Genomic DNA, 24,137 nt, shown 5'->3' on the forward strand with positions numbered 1-24,137 from the left:
AAGTGGATCCCATTTCCAAAATGTACATGAGTACTGGATCGAAGATCCTCTACTATCTCTTCTATAGCAATCAATCTGGGTGGAAGAGGTAGACCGTCAAGTCCTTAAAATATTTCTGGAGTCGAAGAAAGTGTAGCTTCTACAGTAACAGATACTAGAAGGGTGACACCTTCTGAATTCTGGAATTCAACTTCCAGATGTTTAGGCAAGTGAACTTTAGTTTCTAGATCAGTCCTAGGTGGAGTTGTTTCAGGAATAGAGGTGTCTACCGTTACACTAGGATCAGTTCTAATGTCCTCTTGTAATTACGGAACTTCTTCTATAAAGGCAAATGTACCAAAAATAATTGGAGTAACTGTAGTCTCTGATGATGTTGAAACACAAGTTTCAAATAAATTAGGTGAATTCGACTCAGTTAAATGAGAATGCTTTGCCCAGGATGGTTTCGTTCTCGGGGTCAAAGACGGTTGACTCGCTAGTCTCCACGAACGATGGGGTTTTGATTGACTTTCTTCCACAATTGTGGATTACTTGATCAACTCAAAAATTAAAGGGGAAAAACTGTTGTTTCGATTTAAATGAATTTTAAACACTTTGACACAACTTGCTTTTCAATTTAGGAGTCGAGAAAAAGCCAAAGGTGACTCTAGTCGCCTTCGATTTTTAATGAGCCTGAGGTGACAAGTGCTCAGATGGACCTTTTCTTTTAAGGAGTCGAAAAGGAACGAAAGTGACTGCTCTGGAAGTATAGACAGAGGGTTTACCAAACCGATCGTAAAACTACAAAATACACCTCGGTGATAAATGATAGAGAAATTACCAAGGACTTATGTACGACAATCAATCTTCCCGAATGCTGTATTTAGTGCATTACGATCGATAGGGCAGCAGACACGGCTTCCTATGGATAAAGGATATCAGCCTATTGTGGTCTCCCAATATATACTCAACGGTACGGGGAGCACAAGTCCATACTGGCACTTTTCGTATCAAAGAGGAGGAATCACCCAACCTTCGATGAAAATGATAGTTACCAGGTTTTACGACGCTGGAACATGTCTCTAGCCTAGAATTCTAGATGTGTTGCGTTAGATTCCAAAGCGTTTTTATGTTCATTGAGGTTTATTTTAGAGTTGATCTTGCTTAGAAGTTTGTCTTTCAAGGTTCACCACGTGAAGTAGATGTGAAATTCCTAAATATGAAATCTAAAATGATAAACAGTCGTTTATGTTCTTTTAGCAATGAAAATCCTAGCTACAAAGGAAATAAGATAACGATTTTCTTTCAGCAGAGAGCATAGAGCATAGAGCACACACTAAATGCACTTTCCTAAATCAAATTTTGCAAGCAGTCAAAATGCAGATGCACATGCATGTATTTGTTTCCGCTTTCTTAATGTGTGAATGACAAAAAGAAAGCTAAGTACAGACTTGAAATATTTTCTTTCAAAGCGACAGTACTAACAATTTTTCTTTTCAAAAAATGAAAGGAAGACTAAGACGACACTTTTCGATTTCGAATTGAAAACTGTTTTCGACACTTGAAATACTAATAATTTCAAAATCAAGTACAATGACAAAAGTACAATCAACTATCTAGAAGAGGAAGACTTTACAACACTCTTCTTTTGATTCAGAATGACAATTACGACACTTGCATCAAAAATCACAGTTCAATTAGGCTACTTTCAACAAAGGAAGATTGTAAATGATTGACAAATACACAAAAACATTTACAATTCCTAACTGATGGAGGCTGAAATAATGTGAAGGAAGATGGTTACAGAAAGAAGGTACTGATCATGAATAGCAAAACTACTGAATAAAGTTGAAAATTAAGAGAAAAAACCAAATTTCAGAGAAGAAAAACAGTTCACTCAATCATCGCACCTGTAACACAGGGAAACAAGGATGTATCTCACCTGCAACACATGGGAGGTGTGATGCATCCAAGTTGCACATTTACAGACAGTGCGATGGGCCAGGGAGCGAAACTGAGCTTGGTTTTTGCTCAAAACTTGCAGCTAAGCTCGGTGGTTTAGGCTGAGTAATGATGGGCAGTAAACACAAAGCATAAGAGTAGGATCTGATGAGGTTCTGAGCTACCACAAGGGCACTTAGGATGCTTTATAAGTCAGATGTTCAGTTCATAAAACAACCCAGAGATTGACTAAAGCAGCGTTTATCTACTTTGTAATTGCATAGCAAAGGCGTTTTGAAGGCTAGTTGGCTAACTTCAGGGTCCATCTGTAATTTATAAAGCAAACAATAAACAAACAAAACAAACTATTCATTCCCCAGTGGAGGCGCCATTTTGTTTCAGGGAAAACTAGTGTCGATTCGAACTGCTAGTCCCACTAAGATGGGTAGCTATATTAGAAACAAACAATGAAAGCTTTTCAAGAGTTCCTTTAAGTATGATAGATGGAAGAGAAGAAAAGAGGACCAACCTAGATCTTCCGCTTTGATCCTAGCTTGATTTCTCCTTTCCTTGATAGAATTTGCCACTCCTCTCCTACTTGTCTCGCTTCAAAGAGTACTTGTAGAGTCAAAGTAATAGCAAACTATCAAAGAATCTCTATCTAAAACATCATAAACAATGTGGAATCAGAAACACATTGACCATACAATTGCATTTATAAACAATAAGATTCACAAATACGAGATCATATGGAGGAAAACTGAAAGAACTTTATTAATAGTAATGTAAGAGATGATTACAACCAAGCTGTCTGATCCAGCATCATCCTCCCAGTTGTAGAAGCCCTCTTCACCTCATGAACAAGCAAATCACCCAAGAATGCAATGTCTCTTCTCACCAACAAACCAACAGAACTTCCTTACAAAATATAAAATTCTAGCCTCTAGATCTCTCAGATGAGGGATCCATTTATAGATGTCTTGCAAGGGTGTGAGTCAGCTCTGGGTTTTTGATTAGTGTCATTCCACTGATAATTCTTCATTCCACTTGGAGATTTCATGATCTCTTACTCATCCCTGGGCGAATTCAGAGAAGCAAGTGTCACAGGAGAAGTTTCTGGAAGATTCCATGATCATCCACCTTGCAAACTGTCTTTGCCATTTGTCTATTCTCGCTCATCGCACCCCACAAAAGGTCATTTGAGTATGCATCACACCTGGCCAGTTAGGCAGTCAGTATGCATCGCACCTTACCCATGGCGCAGTCTGTATGGTCTAGTTTTGGCCAGTTCTGAGTAGTTTTTCAGGTGGAACTTCTGGGAAATGATGTAATTAGTTGACCATGATCCTTTAGGGTGTGAAACAACACTTTTAGGGACTTAAGGAGCCCTTAGTTTATAGACATGTGAGTTTGGGGTTGCAGTGCCCAAATATGTCTATAACACAAAGTGAGGATAATATTCCTCCTAATGATGATGAAAATTCTTCTACATACAACAATGAGGTGATGGAGATATTGCAAGCATATATTGTATCTATGAGTAGGAGTAGACCTTTTCATATCAATCTAAAATATTCTAGTTATACAAGGCTTAGGACAGAATGTCTCACAAGAAGAAGTTTATCGATGATATGATTTCAAGTGAATGTTATTGAAAGGATTGCTTGAAACATATGAATTTCAAGTTTGCTTTGGAGAAAAGGAAAAGATATTTGTCAATGAATAAAAGCATGCAAAATTCATCTTTTGTGGGTTGCATGCAATCTACACTAACAGGTTATGATTATCATATTGGGAATGTATTGCTCTATAGAAAGGCTTTGAAAATTTTGCATTCAATTGGTAATTTTTGTTTGTCAAGAATCCAAGAAAGATTGGAAAAATATCCCACATTTTATTCAGAAGTATGTTATAAACGAGAGTTTGGGCCATTAGAAAATACTACAATGTCATGGATGAAAGACTTCTTTTCTGTAGGAATTTACAGGGTAAGTTCCTCAGAAAGAATACCAAAAGGACACCGCTCACAACCAGATCTCAAATCAATACACCAGTATTTTTGACGTGGTTAAAACCCTCAGAGTGCAAGGAGGGAAACAGTCCACGGCCTGTCCCAACGTGGGTACAGACAATTTATTAATCAAAGAATGAAAATTTACATAAGCTTCTCTCATGCACGGATTACCCGAACAATGACCCTCCATGCGCTTTAAATAGAACTCATGGACCAATCGGGTGTCAAGCCACGGATCAAGTGTCGATAATACCGAGGTGAGAGTGAACCGTCGGATCACTACATATCGTGACCGTCGGATTGTAAGTTACAATATGTACAACGGTAAAGAAAGACACTTTACCTAACTCTATACCTAACTCTAAACTAGACCAAGTTGATCTTAACTATATCCTATGTGTCGGAATATCCTAACATCCCCCCTTAAGAACAACTTGGGATAGGATTGAAGGATTTACAAATATGACACAATAGGAGAAGGAAGGAGGCACTAGAGCCTATCCCCCTTAGTGACAACTTCCTGAACTCTAAGCATATATCGAAGTTTAGTGAACTTCGCCTCTGTGAGAGCCTTTGTGAAGATGTCTACAATCTGATCATCTGTTGGACAATATTGTACTTCAAGAGCATGGTCATGAATGAGTTTTCTGATGAAGTGCATGTGTAGTTCGATGTGTTTGCTGCGCTGATGCTGGACTGGATCTTTGCATAGCTGAATGGCACTTTGATTATCACACCAAAGGGAGGTTGGATGCTGCTGCTCAAAGCCAAACTCTGATAGGATCTGACGAAGCCACAAGGCTTCCTTACTAGCTTCCACGGCACCACGATACTCTGCTTCTGCTGACGAAAGAGAAATGGCAGCCTGTTTCTTACAAGCCCATGTAATAGGTCCTGAACCAAGAGTGAAGACATAACCGGCAGTAGACTTCCGATCATCAGGGTCACCAGCCCAATCAGAATCAGTGAAACCAACTAACAGAGGAGCTGCTTTGGCACTGTAATGAATCCCAAACTGTACTGTACCTCGAACATAACGAAGTATTCTTTTGGCTGCTTTCCAGTGACTTTCACGGGGGTTTTGCATAAAACGAGCAACAAGGCCAATAGCAAAGGAAAGATCAGGACGAGTATGGGTTAAGTACAAGAGTTTTCCTACAAGTTGACGGTATAAGGTAGCATCAACTTCAGGAGAAGAACAAGAGACTGAAAGTTTGACTCCAGACTGAAAGGGAGAAGGGGCTGGCTTACAGTCTTCCATGTGAAAATGACGAAGAATATCACAAGCATACTTGGACTGGGAAAGGAAATACCCTCCTTGGATTGCAAGACTTGAAGACCGAGAAAATAGTGTAAGTGTCCTAAGTCTGTCATTTCAAATTTCTTTTTAAGGATAGACTTCACATGGTTTATAAGGTTGGGATCACTACCAGTAAGGATAAGATCATCAACATAAAGAACAAGGATGATAAGAGAGTCACCCACTTTCTTGGTGTAGACAGTATTGTCAGAATGACACCTAGAAAAGCCAGATTCTAAAAGAAAGCTATCCATTTTGGCATACCAAGCCCGAGGAGCCTGCTTGAGACCATAAAGGGATTTCTTAAGTCGACACACAAGGCTTGAGTCTGTTTGTATGAAGCCAATGGGTTGTTCCATATAGATTTCTTCCTGCAAGTCCCCATGCAAGAAGGCAGATTTAACATCCATTTGATGGACTTCCCATTTTAAAGAGGCAGCAAGGGAAAGAACAAGGCGGATAGAGTTCATTTTGGCAACAGGGGCGAAGGTTTCAGTGTAGTCAATTCCTTCAACCTGTGAAAAGCCCTTAGCAACAAGACGAGCTTTATGTTTATCAATTTTGCCATCTGGTCCATACTTGGTTCTGTAAACCCATTTACATCTTACAAGTTTTCGTCCCGTTGGTAGAGGAACAAGATCCCATGTATCATTTGTCATCAATGACTGATATTCTTCATTCATAGCTGCTTCCCAATGTGGATGGCCTGAAGCTTCTGCAAAAGTGTCAGGATCATGATTTACTGGAGCTTGAGCCAGTAAAGAAGAGGCTCTTTCAAACTGAGAACGTGTACGTCGCTGATCTGTAGGATCACCGGCAAGATCACCTGCTGCATCTCGAGTAGCACGGACCCATCTTGGAAGTTGAGGATCCTGAGAAGGTGGGGGAGGATTGTCATCCTCACTTTCATCATCTGAAGAAGAAATGTTTTCAAAAGTAGAAGAGATAGGAAGAGGTGGCACATCCGCCGGACTAGGCTCGCAGGCCAATTTATTTTCATCAAATTTTACATCTCTTCTAATGATAACATTTTTGGACTTAAATAGAATAAGTCTGTAACCTTTTACATCTTCAGAATATCCAACAAAAGTGCATTTCTCACTCTTAGGTTCTAAAGCTTTATGCTTTTCATCTGGAATATGGGCCCATGCTTCACTTCCAAACACACGAAAGTGACTTACATCTGGTTTAATGGAACTCCAAGCTTCTTCTGGAGTGATATTCTCTAGAACCTTAGTAGGAGTGCGATTGATTATATAATTTGCACAATTAATTGCTTCGGCCCAAAAACTAAGACTGAGTCCTTTAGATTGCAGCATACAATTAGCCATTTCCTTTAAGGTGCGATTTTTCCTTTCAGCTACACCATTTTGTTGTGGAGTGTATGGAACAGTATGTTGCATTTGAATTCCATTTTCAGTGCAAAAGTTGATGAATGTGTTTTTAACATATTCTCCACCATTATCAGTTCGTAGCTTAAGAATTTGATGTCCAGATTGTTTTTCAACAAAGGCTTTGAAGGCCAAAAAAGTGTTAAATACTTCGCTCTTGAGTTTTAAGAAGTATACCCAAGTGCGTCTGGAGAAATCATCAATGAAGGTTAAGAAGTACTTGCAACCAGAGAATGAAGCAACAGGAAGAGGACCACATAAATCACTGTGCACAAGCTGTAAAGGGGCTGAGGCGTGCCAATAGGCACGTTTGTCAAAACTGTCCCGATGATGTTTTCCGAGTACACATCCGGAACAAACACCATCTCTGCAAGATATCATAGGAAGACCTGTCACCATATTTTCTTTACATAGATGCTGAAGGGAGCGATAGTTTAAGTGACCAAATCGCTCATGCCAAAGTTTGCTCACTTCATCATTATGAGCAACAAATGCTGAGGGAAGATTTGATGACCCAAAGTTGTGAAACTTATACAACCTTGTGGAATCATCAGCAAGACCAGTAGCTAAAATCTGTTTAGGATCTTTTAGATCCTTGATTACAACATCATGAGGTGAAAATTCAACAATTTTGCCTTCACCTGAATGAGTTATCTGATAGACAGATAGAAGGTTGGAGGATAAGGTTGGAACACATAATACATCATTAAACTGACCATTGTCTAGATGAACAGTTCCAGTCCCTACAACACTAAGAGATCTATCATCACCAACATATATATTTTTGGTGTTACAATCTTTTAAAGAAGAAAACATGGCTTGGTTTTTGGCCATGTGATAAGAGGCTCCAGAATCAATGAGCCACTCATGAGAATGAGAAGAAGAAGAAGATACATTTAAAGCATAACCAGACTGAGATGATTGACAACGACATGCAGAAAGTGCCATTCCGGAAGTTGAAGTTGAAGTAGGCTCCACATGGATGTTATGTTTCTTCATTGCGGCTTCCAAGGCTTCCATCTTCTTAAAGCATTTAGATTCTAAGTGGCCATCTCGATTACAAAAGTTACAATGTCTGTCAGTCCTCTTCCATTTGTTTTTATTGGTCTTGTCATTTTGCTGAAATGATCTTTCATCTTGAGGCTGAGTTGGTTTAGGACCATTCCTTTGAGGATAAGACTTCTTAGGATTCTTTGAATTTGGTTGCTGCTGGGCGGCTAACGCTTTCGAGGAAGAGTTTCCAAGATTAAGAAGACCAAGGTGTAAGAGTTTTTCTTGTTCTCTTATTAAGGAATCACAAAAGGAGTCAAAGGAAGGGGTTTGTAGTCTTTGCCTTGACAAATGAAAGCTTCCCTTGTAGAATGGAAAGTGGAAACAAATACAGAGTAGGCTGGTCCCAACTTAGTAAGGATGGAATAAATAAGGTTACCATCTTCTTTCTTAACTTTAACACCTTCCAAGAGATATCTAAGGGTCTTGAATTTGGACAAGAAATCTTCAATGCAAGAAAAATTATTAGGATCCAAAGTAAGCAACTCATTCTCAAGTTGATGGGCTCTAATTTCATTTTTAATCCCAAAAACTTTAGCAAGTTTTTTCTAATGCTTCATGAGGAGTTTCAATTTCTGCAATGTGGAATCTAAGATCAGGAGAAACAGACATTCCTATCAAACCACGTGCTTGATCTTGTCTATTTTCCCATTTTTCGGCCTTGTCTTCATCTTTGGGTTTCTTCTCTTGGTCTGTGGCTATTCTGAAGAGACCTTTACTTCTAAGTAAATCTCCCATGTAGGCTACCCATTGGAAGTAGTTAGTGCTGTCAAGAATGACTTGGCATGGACTTTCCATTTTTTGAAAAAAAACTGAAGCTGAAGATGCTGAAAGTAAGTGGTCCAATGGATAGATCTCGAAAAAATAGGCGGTTTTAAAAAAAACGGCTCTGAAAAAGGCTTCCGGATGAAGAAGTTATGGCTTTTTGAAAAAAAAAAAAATTGTTAACGTTGCCGGCAAAGTGCGCGAATGTGCGGGAATGAAAAAATCCGCCCCCACAAAATGGAGACTTGAACCCAAGACCTCTACTCTCTTAAAAAGTCTTTGAACCAATTGATCTATACAAAATATTTGAGAGAGAGAGAGAGAGAGAGAGAGAGAGAGAGAGAGGGGGGGGGGGGCCTCGATTTGCGTGCTTGCCTTGGGAAGGCTCTTTTCCCCTACAAAACACAAAACACAAAACCCAACACGAATATGCAAAGAAAAACGAACCTTACGGCTCAAAGTTAGCTTTAGCCAAAAAACTAGAATTTTAAAAAAAAATCTCAAAGTTAGCTTTTAACCGAAAAACTAAATATTTTTCTCAATGTTTCTGATTTTCCAAGATCACACTAAGGTGCAGGGAAAAGAGCATACGCATGAGAAAAATCCTTTCTTTCTGTTTCTGATTTGCCCAGATCGCACAGAGTCGCAGGGCAAAGAGCATACGCAGAAATGAAAGGTATAGATCCGGAAAAAAAAAAGGCTAAATAAACCGAAACCGAAATAAGCAGAGAGAAAATGACAGTAAACTGCAAAAAAAAACTGTATACCTCCCGATCTGAAAAATGACGCAGCTAGGGCTACCGGAAACCTTTTCGCGTGAAACGAAAGGGGTTCCTCATTGAAACAGATGCTCTGAACGCAACAGAGCAGTCCTCTCGGCCCGAAAGCAGTCAGAAACAGCAGATCTAGGAAACGACAGCCGCATGCACTTCTACCGGCTTCAGATTTGGATCACCAACGGACGCGGCCCTCAAATAGCTCTGATACCATGTAGGAATTTACAGGGTAAGTTCCTCAGAAAGAATACCAAAAGGACACCGCTCACAACCAGATCTCAAATCAATACACCAGTATTTTTGACGTGGTTAAAACCCTCAGAGTGCAAGGAGGGAAACAGTCCACGGCCTGTCCCAACGTGGGTACAGACAATTTATTAATCAAAGAATGAAAATTTACATAAGCTTCTCTCATGCACGGATTACCCGAACAATGACCCTCCATGCGCTTTAAATAGAACTCATGGACCAATCGGGTGTCAAGCCACGAATCAAGTGTCGATAATACCGAGGTGAGAGTGAACCGTCAGATCACTACATATCGTGACCGTCGGATTGTAAGTTACAATATGTACAACGGTAAAGAAAGACACTTTACCTAACTCTATACCTAACTCTAAACTAGACCAAGTTGATCTTAACTATATCCTATGTGTCGGAATATCCTAACATTTTCAAAGCATGGAGAGTGTATGCGAAATCAAGACACAATACATATTCCAGATAATTTCTCAAGATGAGAAATCTACAACTTATACGAAGAATATGGAGAAGGTGCTGAAGGAGATGATAATTTTATTACATATTCATATTTTACAAGGATATGGAAGAACGAATTCAACAATGTTTGTATTCCTAAGAAGACAAGGATGGGGGTTTGCAGTACATGTGCTTCTCTTAAATAAAAAGGGATAAATGTCAAGGGGAAAAAAGAGGTATGTATTCATAACATTATTTTTAAGAATTGGATAGTTATAAACTATAAAATATATATTTATTAATACGATTCTTTTATTTTATGTCCATATTCCATTGTCAAAGTACTTCAAGAGCATCACAATCAACAAACAAGTGAAAGACAAAAATTGTATAAGCATCAAAAAAAGAGTTATGATAATCCAAATAATTATTTTGGTTTGATAATTGATGGTAGGGACCAAAAGAAAACACTTTTGCCTCATTTTTTCTGCTCACCAAAAAAATAACAGGAGGAAAATTTTATTCAGTTTCACTTGGTTGGTTGAATGGTCTTTAATGGGAAGATGTTGCCAAGGGTTTACTTCATAGCTCAAAATATTCATAATGATGAAAATCTGGCCATAACCATAATCCATGATGTGGTTTCTCATTGGTTTGGTAATCTTCCTGAACTTTTGTATTTGCAATTAGACAACACAAGTCATGAAAACAAAAATAAAGTTGCTTTTTAATATCTAAACATGCTTGTTGAATTGGGAATTTTCAAAAAGGTAAAGGTTGGTTTCCTTCATGTTGGGCACACTCATGACCATATTAATTAGATTTTCAGTCAATTTTCAGTAACATTGAGGAGGAAGGACATTGGGAGTTGCCATCATTAATTGGATGTATTAAGAAATCATACATTCTAGAGCCTCTTTTTCATGTGTTGGAAGAAACTATTGACATGCGAAGGTTTATTCTGAGATCGCATGGTGAGGATAAATTCATTGAACAACATAATGATAATAGCTTCCAACATCAATTTCATATCGAAAAAATTGATGGGAAAACACTTACATGGGGCAAGAAGTATTCAATTGCTGCAGAATGGGGGTCATCATCAGATTTAGCATTTTGTAAGTTCATTCCAGATCATCCAATATTTGCATCAAAGATATTATTATTACAATCAATTTTTGAACTCCATAATGCACGAAGGCATAAGAGAGAGATAAATTATTTGAACACTTGGAAGAAATTAAAAGATCTATTAGAGATACATATGAGTACTTTGTTGTTGTTGATTCAGTTTGGTGGGAGTCTTTTTTTAATAATCAAAGTGATATCATTTCAAGATCAATAAATGAAGATATACTTTTGAAGGCTTCATTTATTTGGACAAAAAAAATGTCAAATGAACATGAGGAAAGACACATTATTGAACAACAATAATCTCAAGGTATTATTAATTCTCCACAGGTAGAGGAAAGAGAAATATATATTGGTTCTAAAAGATCATGTGCACAACGAGAAGCCATGGAAGACCTTTACAGGAGTTATGTGCAGGATGTTAAGGAGGGTTACATGATAGTAATATTATCAAATGGAGGTCCACATGGCTATCCATTTTGGGTTGCCAAGGTTATAAAGTTCATTAAATAAAATGAAGAAACTGTTGAAATACATTGGTATGTCACAAATGCCCACCCATTCAATGGTGTGTATAAATCAGAGATGGTAGTTAATAAACAAATTGGAAGAAAGAGAAAAAGAAAGGGTACAAATATAAATTGTCACTGCACAGACCTCTTAAAATTGGAGGATGTTGACATACTTGTTTATGACTTCAATTTAACAAAGAGAGGAATTCTTCGCTTTAGGACCATAGAGATTTTGAAGAAGTTGCTACCAGAAGAAACATTGTTGAGATGGGAGTCTATTGAACCTAGTCATAGATCTAGAAGATTTTTGAAACCTGAAATGGTGGGCATGCATGTTGATTTAGATGAGAAACTAGTTGATGAAAGAGAAGAATATGGGTCATCTTCAACTACATCCAATAATTCATTTGAAGATGTAGATTCTGATGGTGTGCCAGAACCTATGAGTGATTTTGAATCAACATCTAAGATATTTTATGTAAAGACATTTTCATGGTAACTTGAAGTAAATATTTTGACTTCCATATGATCTTACATGAAGTTATGAGTCATTTGTATGTTTTTTGGATTATATGTTTTAATTATGAAGAATTCATCTGTTTAGAATATCCAAAATGCAACAATGAATTATAAAAATAATTTATGTTATGTTCAATCTACCAAAGTTGATATTTTTATTAAAAAGTAAAAAATTATTAGAAATTAATTTTGAATTTTTAAATTATACAGTGATATTGCTATGATATTTATTGTTATCATTTGTTATAAGATAGTTTTAAAAATGTTGAAATTTTAATGTCTCGTTAAAAGGGGACACTTCGTTTTGATGGTTGATTTTTAGGTTTTTGTTGCAATGGGATAATTTGTCTTAGGCTAATATTTGAAAAGAGCTATACTTTTAGCCTTGAAAATAAAAATTACTCTCGGAATAATGAATCTTTCATTTATGTGTTCATTTTTTAAAAATGTTTTAGTCATATAATTTGTCCATAATTTTATGGTTGAAATATGTTAAAAACTTAAGGTTTTGAATTCCATTGTTGAAAAGTTGTCAAAACCTTAAGGTTTTTCTGAGTTATGATACTTTATCTTTAATGCTATGGTTGAAAACGATTACAATTTTAGGGCTTTTTAGAGTCAAGATATTTTATTTTTAACAAGGTGGATGGAAATTTTTGGAATTATAAGGCTTTGAGACATGATATTTTATCTTTAACATCATGTCCAAGAATTGTTGGAATTTTAAGGTTTTTCAAAGTCCTCATATTTTATCTTTAATTCCATTGCTAAAAAGTGTCAAAATTATAACCCGGTTATTTTTTGTTTCTGCATCAACATTTTTTGTTTTGAGGGTGTTTTCTTCATCTTTTTTGCAGCAAAAAAATGTTGAAAATTTACCCTAAAAAACTAAAACATCATTCTGGCATACACACTTTTCGTTGTTGGGTTTTTTTTCATGTTCTCTAGGGGTTTCTGGCTAGGTGTTTTCTTCATCTTTTTTGCAACAAAAAAAATGTTGAAAATTTACCCTAAAACACTAAAACATCATTCTGGCATACACACTTTTTGTTTTTGGGTTTTTTTCATGATCTCTAGGGGTTTCTGGGCTAGAGATTTTGTTTTGAGGTAATAGTTCTCATTTGATCGGTAACTTTGTTTATGGTGAAATGATGTACTATTTTCTAACAAGTTCCACTATGGTTGGTTCAAAACTACAATCTTCTTTGAATAATATTTATTCTTGGCTAAAGTTGGAAATATGTCATTATTGTTATCAAATTAGGATTGGATCCTAATAATGTTGATGTAGCTCAGGAAATCATCAAGAATAGAAATGCAGACATTCTAGCATTATGTATACAATTAAAATTGTCAACAACAGAGCATCCCCAAGCTCAAGTGGTAGGGGAATTAGCAAAGGAAAAGGAAAAGGAAAATATGTTACGTATGATTGTTGAGAAAAACCTTCAGATACAAAAAATGGAGTCAGAAATGGAAAAAATTATGAAGGAGAAAAACAACTAGTTAGTGTAGGGACTTCAACAGTGGAAGCAAGATCAATCAGTCAAGATTCAACAAAGAAATTGTCTAAAGAAATGGGAGATATGTCATTGAGAAATATGGAAATTAAGAAATTAAAAGCATCACTCCAAATGGCAGAAGAAAATAAGATTGACGTAGAAAATGCATATATTTCAAAAGTACAAAATAATTTCATGCTTACAAAACAACTTGAAAAATATATAGATGAATTAGTTCGTGCCCAAAATTTATCAGAGACCAAGGAGAAAATATGGTTAGACATTAATTCAGCTATTTCAGATTTTTGGACATTTATAGAAATTATTTTTGAATAAGAACAATTGGTGAACAAAGAAAAATCAACTAGTGGAGAGATCAAAGAAGCAATGGACCATAAACCTAGAGAAGCAACTAGAATCATCAAGGTCTTAAATTCAAAAACTAGGGAGGAGCTCATGGGGATTGAAAATAGGAAAGATGTAGTCCTTGAATTAAGGAAGGTGTTGACTAAAATGAATTTGATGCTACAACTCAAAAACAAATGTCAAAATATAGAATTTCAGATCAAGAAGTTTCATAAAAGTTCTTCATTCTTCAGCAAAAAGGACTACCATCATTAAGGAATTCTCATGGTCAATTAATTCAGTTGGAAGATTATCAACAAAGGTTGCATGATATAGCAACAGACAAATCAAAATTTATCAAAGCTAAAATAAATATTAGTGGCAAAAGTTTTCTCTAAGGTGTAGAAGAAGATTTATTTATTTCACATGAAATTAATCATCCTTTTGTTAGTAAACCCACTTTTGAAAAATATACTAAGGTAGATGAGGCATACAAAAAGGTAATACAATTGTCATGCCCGTATGATGATCATTGGGATAATTTCGTTGAACTTATCAGTTGAACAATAAGTATATTTTGAGGCATAATTTCAGCAAAGTGCATGACAATCAATAGAAATAGAGCTTAAAGCCAATAGTTGAGACTTGATCCTTGATTAGTGCGCAATTTTCACTTAATTAGTCAAGGATTTATTTTTTAGGTAATTTCGTTGTAAATATTCAAATCTGTTTGGATAAGTATTTATTTTTTCATGAGAAAGTTGTAACATATTAGAGATTTGAGAAAAAACTCTATATATACTTTGTAATTCGAAGTAAGAAGGGTTGATATTTTGACAAGACCAAGAAACATCATTGTATTCTGGAAATTTTGAAGATAATCAAAGGCTTTTAGCTTCAATTTTTAGTAGCATTTGTGTTCATGTGAGTTTTCCTGTGTAATCATTTTTGTTATTCTTCATATATTTGAGGTAACATAGAAGTACTGGGTAAGGCTAGGTTGAGTGTTAACCTCCCTGACAACCCATTGTAAAGTTATTATCATTATTGAGAATAGTTAATTGAACAATTTGTTTAAATTAGTACATGTGCATCAATAAATTGTTTCTTTTTGTCATATATATATGTGTGTGTGTGTCTGTGTGTGTATGTTAGCTATAGAAATATTTCTATACACCTCTGCTATATTGGATAATTCAAATATTTAGGAAGGAGATTTAGTTATCAGATATCTTTTTTTCATCTATCACGAGCATTTAAAGGATTGTATGTTGTTAATATTGGAATCAATACTTTAAGAAATCTTTGAAGTTTCTATAGTTTGAGTCATTGATCATCCATTTCAAACAAAATCTTTGTTTAGATGCTTTGGCATAGTTCACGAACCTAGAACTGTCTTCAAAGAGGAAACATGCCCTTTGTTTATAAACAGACAACTCTATGAAAACAAAGTAAAAACAAACTTGTTCAAATTCTATGCCCTATACAATGTGAGAAAAAATTGAAATGGTTTACTATCTTTTTAATATTTCTAATAAAAAAGACTCCATAATGTCTTCCACATCTACCATTTAAAAATAAAATTGAACAAGTGTAATATGCAACGTTGCTGCTTAGTACCTGCCTCTTTTGAAACAATTAATCGATAGCAATTATTGAATGGTTGAACAAATTCATAAATGTAATAATGAAACACATTTGAATACAACGAAGGAAAGTAACACCTTTGAGCAAAATGGAGATAGGTCCATAGTGTAGGAATTTACAGGGTAAGTTCCTCAGACAGAACACCAAAGGACACCGCTCACAAACAGATCACAGATCAATACACCAGTATTTTGACGTGGTTAAAACCCTCAAAGAGGGAAATAGTCCACGGCCTGAGCCAACATGGCCACTTCAGGAAATTTATTAATAAAAGAATGAAAATTTACATATGCTTCTCTCATAGACGGATTACCCTACAAATGACCCTCCATGCTCTTTAAATAGAGATCATGGACCAATCGGGTGTTAAGCCACGGATCAAGGAGAGAATGAACCATCGGATCACTACATATCATGACCGTCGGATTGTAAGTTACAAAATGTACATAGTAAAGAAACACACTTTACCTAACTCTATACCTAACTCTATACTAGACCAAGTTGTACTTAACTATTTCCTATGTGTCAGAATATCCTAACATCCCCCCTTAAGAACAACTTGGGATAGGATTGAAGGATTTACAAGTATGGCACAATAGGAGAAGGAAGGAGGCACTAGAGCCTATCCCCCCTTAGTGACAACTTCCTGAACTCCAACCATAAATCGAAGTTTAGTGAACTTAGCCTCTGTGAGAGCCTTTGTAAAGATGTCTGCAACTTGATCATCTGTTGAACAATATTGCACTTCAAGAACATGGTCGTGAATGAGATTTCTGATGAAGTGCATGTGCAGTTCAATGTGTTTGCTGCGCTGATGTTGGACTGGATATTTGCATAGCTGAATGGCACTTTGATTATCACACCAAAGTGTAGTCGGATGCTGCTGCTGAAAGCCAAACTCTGACGGGATCTGACGAAGTCACAAGGCTTCCTTACTAGCTTCTACAACACCACGATACTCTGCTTCTGCTGAAGAAAGAGAAATGGCACCTTGTTTCTTGCAAGCCCATGTAATAGGTCCTGAACCAAGAGTGAACACATAACCTGCAGTAGACTTTCGATCATCAGGGTCACTAGCCCAATCGGAATCAGTGAAACCAACCAATAGAGGAGATGCTTTGGCACTGTAATGAATCCCAAACTGAACTGTACCTCCAACATAACGAAGTATCCTTTTAGCTGCTTTCCAATGACTTTCACGTGGGTTTTGCATAAACCGAGCAACAAGGCCAACAACAAAGGAAAGGTCAGGACGAGTATGGGTTAGATACAAAAGTTTTCCTACAAGTTGACGGTATAAGGTAGCATCAACTTCAGGAGAAGTACAAGTGACTGAAAGTTTGACTCCAGACTGAAAGGGAGAAGGGGCTGGCTTACAGTCTTCCATGTGAAAATGGCGTAGAATATCACAGGCATACTTGGACTGAGAAAGGGAAATACCTTCCTTGGATTGCAAGACTTGAAGACCGAGAAAATAATGTAAATGTCCTAAGTCTGTCATTTCAAACTTCCTTTTAAGGCTAGACTTCACATGGTTTATAAGGTTGGGATCACTACTAGTCAGGATAAGATCATCAACATAAAGAACAAGAATGATAAGAGACTTGCCCACTTTCTTGGTGTAGACAGTATTGTCAGAATGACACCTAGAGAAGCCAGATTCTAAAAGAAAGTTATCCATTTTGCATACCAAGCTCGAGGAGCTTGCTTGAGACCATAAAGGGATTTCTTAAGCCGACATACAAGGCTGGAGTCTGTTTGTATAAAGCCAATAGGTTGTTCCATATAGATTTCTTCATGCAAGTCCCCATGCAAGAAGGTGGATTTAACATCCATCTGATGGACTTCCCATTTGAAAGAGGCAGCAAGGGAAAGAACAAGGCGGATAGAGTTCATTTTGGCAATAGAGGAGAAGTTTTCAGTATAGTCAATGCCTTCAACTTGTGAAAAACCCTTAGCAACAAGACGAGCTTTATGTTTATCAACTTTCCCTTCTGGTCCATACTTGGTTCTGTAAACCCATTTTCATCTAACAAGTTTTCGTCACTTTGGTAGAGGAACAAGATCCCATGTATCATTTGCCAATAATGAATGATATTCTTCATTCATAGCTGCTTCCCAATCTGGATGGCCTGAAGCTTCTGCAAAGGTGTCAGGATCATAATTCACTGACGCTTGAGCCAGTAAAGAAGAGGCTCTCTCAAACTGAGAACGTGTACATCGCTGATCTGTAGGATCATCGGCAAGATCACCTGCTGCATCCCGAGTAGCACGAACCCATTTTGGAAGCTGAGGAGCTGAAGGAGGATCCTGAGAAGGTGGGGGAGGATTTTCATCCTCGCTTTCATCATCTGAAGAAGAAATATTTTCAAAAGTAGAAGAGATAGGGAGAGGTGGCACATCCGCCAAACTAGGCTCACAGACCGATATATTTTCATCAAACTTTACATCTCTTCTAATGATAACATTTTTGGACTTAAGTGGAATAAGTCTATATCCTTTGACATCTTCAGAATATCCAACAAAAATACATTTTTCACTCTTTGGTTCTAAAGCTTTATGTTTCTCATCTGGAATATGGGCCCATGCTTCACATCCAAAAACACGAAAGTGACTTACATCTGGTTTGTTTGAGCTCCATGCTTCTTCTGGAGTGATATTATTTAAAACCTTAGTAGGAGTGCGATTTATTATGTAATTTGCACAGTTAATTGCTTCTGCCCAATAATTAAGACTAAGTCCTTTAGATTGAAGCATACAATTAGCCATTTCCTTTAAGGTGCGATTCTTCCTTTCAGCTACACCATTTTGTTGTGGAGTATATGGAACAGTATGTTTCATTTGAATTCCATTCTCAGTGCAAAAGTTGATGAAGGTGTTTTTAACATATTCTCCACCATTATCAGATCTTAGCTTAAGAATTTGATGTCCAGATTGTTTTTCAACAAAGGCCTTAAAGGCCAAGAACATGTTAAATACTTCACTCTTGAGTTTTAAGAAGTATACCCAAGTGCGTCTGGAGAAATCATCAATGAAAGTTAGAAATACTTGTAGCCAGAGAATGAAGCAACTGGAAGTGGACCACATAAATCACTATGCACGAGCTGTAAAGGGGCTTAGGCATGCCAAGAGGCACATTTTTCAAAATTGTCCCGATGATGTTTTCAGAGTACACATTCGGAACAAACACCATCTCTGCAAGATACCATTGGAAGACCTGTCACCATATTTTCTTTACATAGATTCTGAAGAGAGCGATAGTTTAATTGACCAGATCGCTCATGCCAAAGTTTGCTCACTTCATCATTATGAGCAACAAATACTGAGGGAAGATTTGATGACCCAAAGTTGTGAAAATTATACAACCTTGTAGAATCATCAGCAATGCAGTAGCTAAAATCTGTCTAGGATCTCTTAGGTCCTTAATTACAACATCGTGAGGTGAAAATTCAACGATTTTACCTTCACCTGAATGCGTTATCTAATATACAGATAGAAGGTTGCAGGATAAGGTTGGAACACATAATACATCATTAAACTGACCATTGTCTAGATGAACAGTTCCAGTCCCTACAACACTAAGAGATCTATCATCACCAACATATATATTTTTGGTATTACAATCATTTAAAGAAGAAAACATGGCTTTGTTTTTGGCCATGTGATAAGAAGCTCCAGAATCAATGAGCCACTCATGAGAATGAGAAGAAGAAGATACATTTAGTGCATAGCTAGACTAAGATGCTTGACAACCACATGCAAAAAGTGCCATTCCTGAAGATGAAGTTGAAGTTGAAGATTGCTCCAAATGGATGTTATGCTTCTTCATTGCTACTTCCAAGGCTTCCATCTTCTTAAAGCATTTGGATTCTAAGTGGCCATCTCGATTACAAAAGTTGCAATGTCTATCAGTCTTCTTCCCTTTGTTTTTATTTGTCTTATCATTTTGTTGAAATGATTTTTCATTTTGAGGCTGAAATTGCTTAGCACCCTTGTTTGGTTTAGGACCATTCTTTTTAGGATACAACTTCTTAGGATTCTTTGGATTTGGTTGCTGCTGGGCGGCTAACACTTTCTTAGAAGAGTTTCCAAGATGAATAAGACCAAGGTGTAAGAGTTTTTCTTGTTCTCTTATTAAAGAATCACAAAAGGAATCAAAGGAAGGGGACTTGTAGGTTTGTCCTTGAGAAATGAAGGCTTCTCTTGTAGAATGGAAGGTGGAAACAAACACAGAATAGGCTGGTCCCAACTTAGTAAGAATGGAGTAGATAAGGCTACTATCTTCTTTCTTAACCTTAACACCTTCCAAGAGAAGTCTAAGGGTCTTGAATTTGGACAAAAAATCTTCTATGCAAGAAAAATTATTGGGGTCCAATGTAAGCAATTCATTTTCAAGTTGATGGGCTTTAAGTTCATTTTTAATTCCAAAGACTTTAGTAATTTGTTGCAGTGCTTCATCAGGAGTATCAAGTTCTGCAATATGGAATCTAAGATCTGGAGAAATAGACATCCCTATCAACCCACGTGCTTGGTCTTGCCTATTTTCCCATTTAGTTGCCTTATCTTCATCTTTCGGTTTGGTCTCTTGGCCTGTGGCTATTCTATAAAGACCTTTACTTCTAAGCAAATCCACAATGTAGGACCACCATTGGAAGTAGTTAGTGCTATCAAGAATGACTTGGCATGGACATTCCATTTTTAACAGAAACTGAAGCTGTAGATGCTGAAACTAAGTGTACCAATGGAAAGATCTCGAAGAATTAGGCTGTTTCAAAAAAACGGTTCTGAAAACGGCTTCCGGATGAAGAAGTTATGGCTTTTTGAAAAAAAATTGACGAAGTGCGGGAATGTGCGGAAATGAAAAAATCCGCCCCCACAAAATGGAGACTTGAACCCAAGACCTCTACTCTCATAAATTAGCTTTGCACCAAGTGAGCTATACAAAAGGTTTGAGAGAGAGAGAGAGGGGGGGGGGGGGTTGATGCTTTGGGTTGCGTGCTTGCTTTGAGAAAGCTCTTTTTCCCTACAAAACAAAAAACACAAAACCCAACACAGACATACAAAAAACGAACCTTGCAGCTCGAAGTTAGCTTTAGCCGAAAACTAAATATTTCCTCAATGTTTTTGATTTTTCGAGATCACACTAAGGCGCAGCGGAAAAGAGCATACGCATGAGAAAAATCCTTCCTTTCTGTTTCTGATTTGCCCAGATCGCACAGAGTCGCAGGGAAAAGAGCATACGCAGAAATGAAAGGTATAGATCTGGTAATAAAAAAAGCTAAATAAACCGAAACCGAAATAAACAGAGAGAAAATAACTCTAAACTGTAAATAAACACTGTATACCTCCAGATCTTAAAAATGACGCAGCTAGGGCTACCGGAAACCTTTTCGCGTGAAACGAAAGGGGTTCCTCACTGGAACAGATGCTCCCAACACAACAGAGCAGTCCTCTCGGCTTGAAAGCAGTTAGAAACAGTAGATTTAGGAAACGGCTGTCGGATGCAATTTTACCGGCTTCAGATTTGGATCACCAACGGACGCGGCCCTCAAATAGCTCTGATACCATGTAGGAATTTACAGGGTAATTTCCTCAGACAGAACACCAAAGGACATCGCTCACAAACAGATCACAGATCAATACACCAGTATTTTGACGTGGTTAAAACCCTCAAAGAGGGAAACAGTCCACGGCCTGAGCCAACGTGGCCACTTCAGGGAATTTATTAATAAAAGAATGAAAATTTACATATGCTTCTCTCATAGACAGATTACCCTACAAATGACCCTCCATGCTCTTTAAATAGAGATCATGGACCAATCGGGTGTTAAGCCACGGATCAAGTGTCGGTAATACCGAGGAGAGAATGAACCGTCGGATCACTACATATTGTGACCGTCGGATTGTAAGCTACAAAATGTACATAGTAAAGAAACATACTTTACCTAACTCTATACCTAACTCTATACTAGACCAAGTTGTACTTAACTATTTCCTATGTGTCGGAATATCCTAACACATAGATCATTTTGGATGAAACATTAGCGCCAATATTATTGTTTGTTACAAACGTTAAGAAATTATTGAAATGTGCTTGTGTACATTCTATTCCATCTTTAGCTTATGGGACCAAATAAAGAGGATAAATTACAATATCTAACACCTTTGTATTAAATAATGTATATATATGATATAGTTAAAATAAATATTTTTTTTAAAAGCTAATTATTGTAATAATCTATTTTTTTTAATTTTAATTTTATATTAATCCTAAGGAAAATAAATAATCAATGGTAGAATTTCTATGTCAAAAAAATAAAATTAATATGATGTATCCCATGTTGTCTTAATTGTATGACAAAGATTTCACGTGTAACAAAATATCTAATATAAAAAAATTACAATGTCGAGTATGTTAAAATAAAAAAAATTTAGTTACACAAAGGATTAAGTGTGAGTGCAAATGATTCCTAAAAATTGTTTATATATATATATATATATATATATATATATATATATATATATATATATACCTAGCATGGTATTACACATTTAATTTTGTTTTTGACTACATATTAATTTGTCTTTGACCAAAAGTCTATGTCGTTTATCCATAGTTTAACATTGAGAATTTAATTTTTGTTATTTTTTATTAGTATTTAAATGTATTTATTTGTAGGTTGATTGGTTGAGGTCTTATTATGAGTGTTGTTTATTATACCTATCATAGGCATGGTATTTTGCATCGAGTTTTGTCTTTGACTGCATATTAATTTGTCTTTGACCGAAACTTACGTCACTTATCCATAGTTTAACATTAAGAATTTAAATTTTGTTATTTTTTATTATTATTTAGTTTTTTTGTTTGTAAGGTGATTGATTGAGGTCTTATTATGGGTGTTGTTTAGTAACTTCATTTTTTTTAGCTACTAATTTTTTTTGTTTTTAGTTTTATTTCATTTTTATTTAGATTTTATTTTCTCTAGCATTTCCATTTTCATGAATTATTGTTTTTTCTCCATATTTTTCAATTTAAGATGACAATTTTTTTTAACAGCAGTGAGTACTTAGTATATTAAGTCTGCACCCAGTCGCAACAAGATACGTGAGTGAATATTACATTTGAATTTGCCTTTGGGCTGCTATTTTTCCATTTTCATGGCCATTACAAAAATTTACAATTGACACAATCCTCTTATTTAGCCTACTAATATATATTCATCAAAATTAAGACAACAAAACTATGCACAAGAAACTAGACATTGTAAAAAGTAGTTAACCAATAGGGTCAGCTAGGAGGTTCATATCAATGCCCAAATTCTAGACTTCAGATTTGCTCTATTTTGCCTGGGGAGGTTCCATATTTGTCACCAACAGTTGAATGTCCTCAATCATGGTACGCAACGCAACAAGCTCATCCTCAAGCCTGTTGAGTTACCTGCCTTTGGCCTCAATGTTTTTAGGATTTTCATATGCCACCACCCTTTGCCAATACAAAAGGTCCTTTATGTCAAAGCAATGGACTTTAATTTCAGCCAATTTCTTTGCACACTGTAAGCACAAGTGAGGGGGGGGGGGGGGGGGGGGGGGGTGTGAGTTCTAGTGACATCTAGAAGCAAGACTCGAAGCCTCTTTCCATGACACCTAGCCAAAGTGAGGGCGTATGCTTCCCCAAGAATTTGTGTCCATGTTTTGTAAGGCAATTATGCTCGAGCAGCAAAGAGCTAGAGAATTCCTTACCGAGAGATCCAACCCTGAGCCAGCTTGAGCGAACTAGAAAGCTACCAAAAAGGAGGGTCAGAAACCCATTCCCAGTGAGAGGCTAAAATCCCACACCCCTGAAAAGAAACAAAATTTTCTTCACTTGACAAAAAGAACCCAAACCAACCAGGGAAAAAAATCAGAAGCAGATTGAGATGGGATAGAGAACTACTTAGATATTTATAGCCATGATCCTGCAAAAACCAGCCTGAGCCACCAAGATCCCAATACGGCCTAATAATAACCATGTGAAGAGAGAGATCAACCATTACTTGCAAAAAGAATTTCAAGAAGTTGGGTTGCCTCTTTTGGGCCATGGGGAGTAAGTGTCGCATGCAAGGAGAGGGTGCTCGCATGAAATCCAACTTCAAGATTTTGCAATGAACCTTGAATAATGTACATGACGTCAAAAGTCTCATGATTGATTGCAGATTCATCCCTAATGACTTCATGTGGAGGAGATAGACATGGTCACACAAAAGAGGAGAGTGGGGAGGTGTCATCGCATAGGCGTATGGGGAACGACAAGGTAAATCATGCTAATGAATGAGGTGTGATAGGGAATAATAGGGTAAATCATGCTAACGAGGCATGTCATCCCATTCTTGTTATACTTTCCATAGGGGAGAGGGTAAGGGAGGGGAAATGAGGGGGGAAAACATAGGAGAATTACGGTATAAGACATAGACTAAAGGCCCCATTAAATTCCAAAGTTCCTTCCGGTAAGAGACAAGCTTTATTATCCATCAAATCTACTTCAGTATTAAGGTTGCAATGGATGTGCCAAGCTTGAGAGGTCTTAAAG

The sequence above is a fragment of the Pinus tabuliformis genome, chromosome 4_1, assembly GCF_031772625.1.
Source record: "Pinus tabuliformis cultivar Carrire ecotype Pingquan chromosome 4_1, CPIR1, whole genome shotgun sequence".
NCBI classification, from domain to species: domain Eukaryota; kingdom Viridiplantae; phylum Streptophyta; class Pinopsida; order Pinales; family Pinaceae; genus Pinus; species Pinus tabuliformis.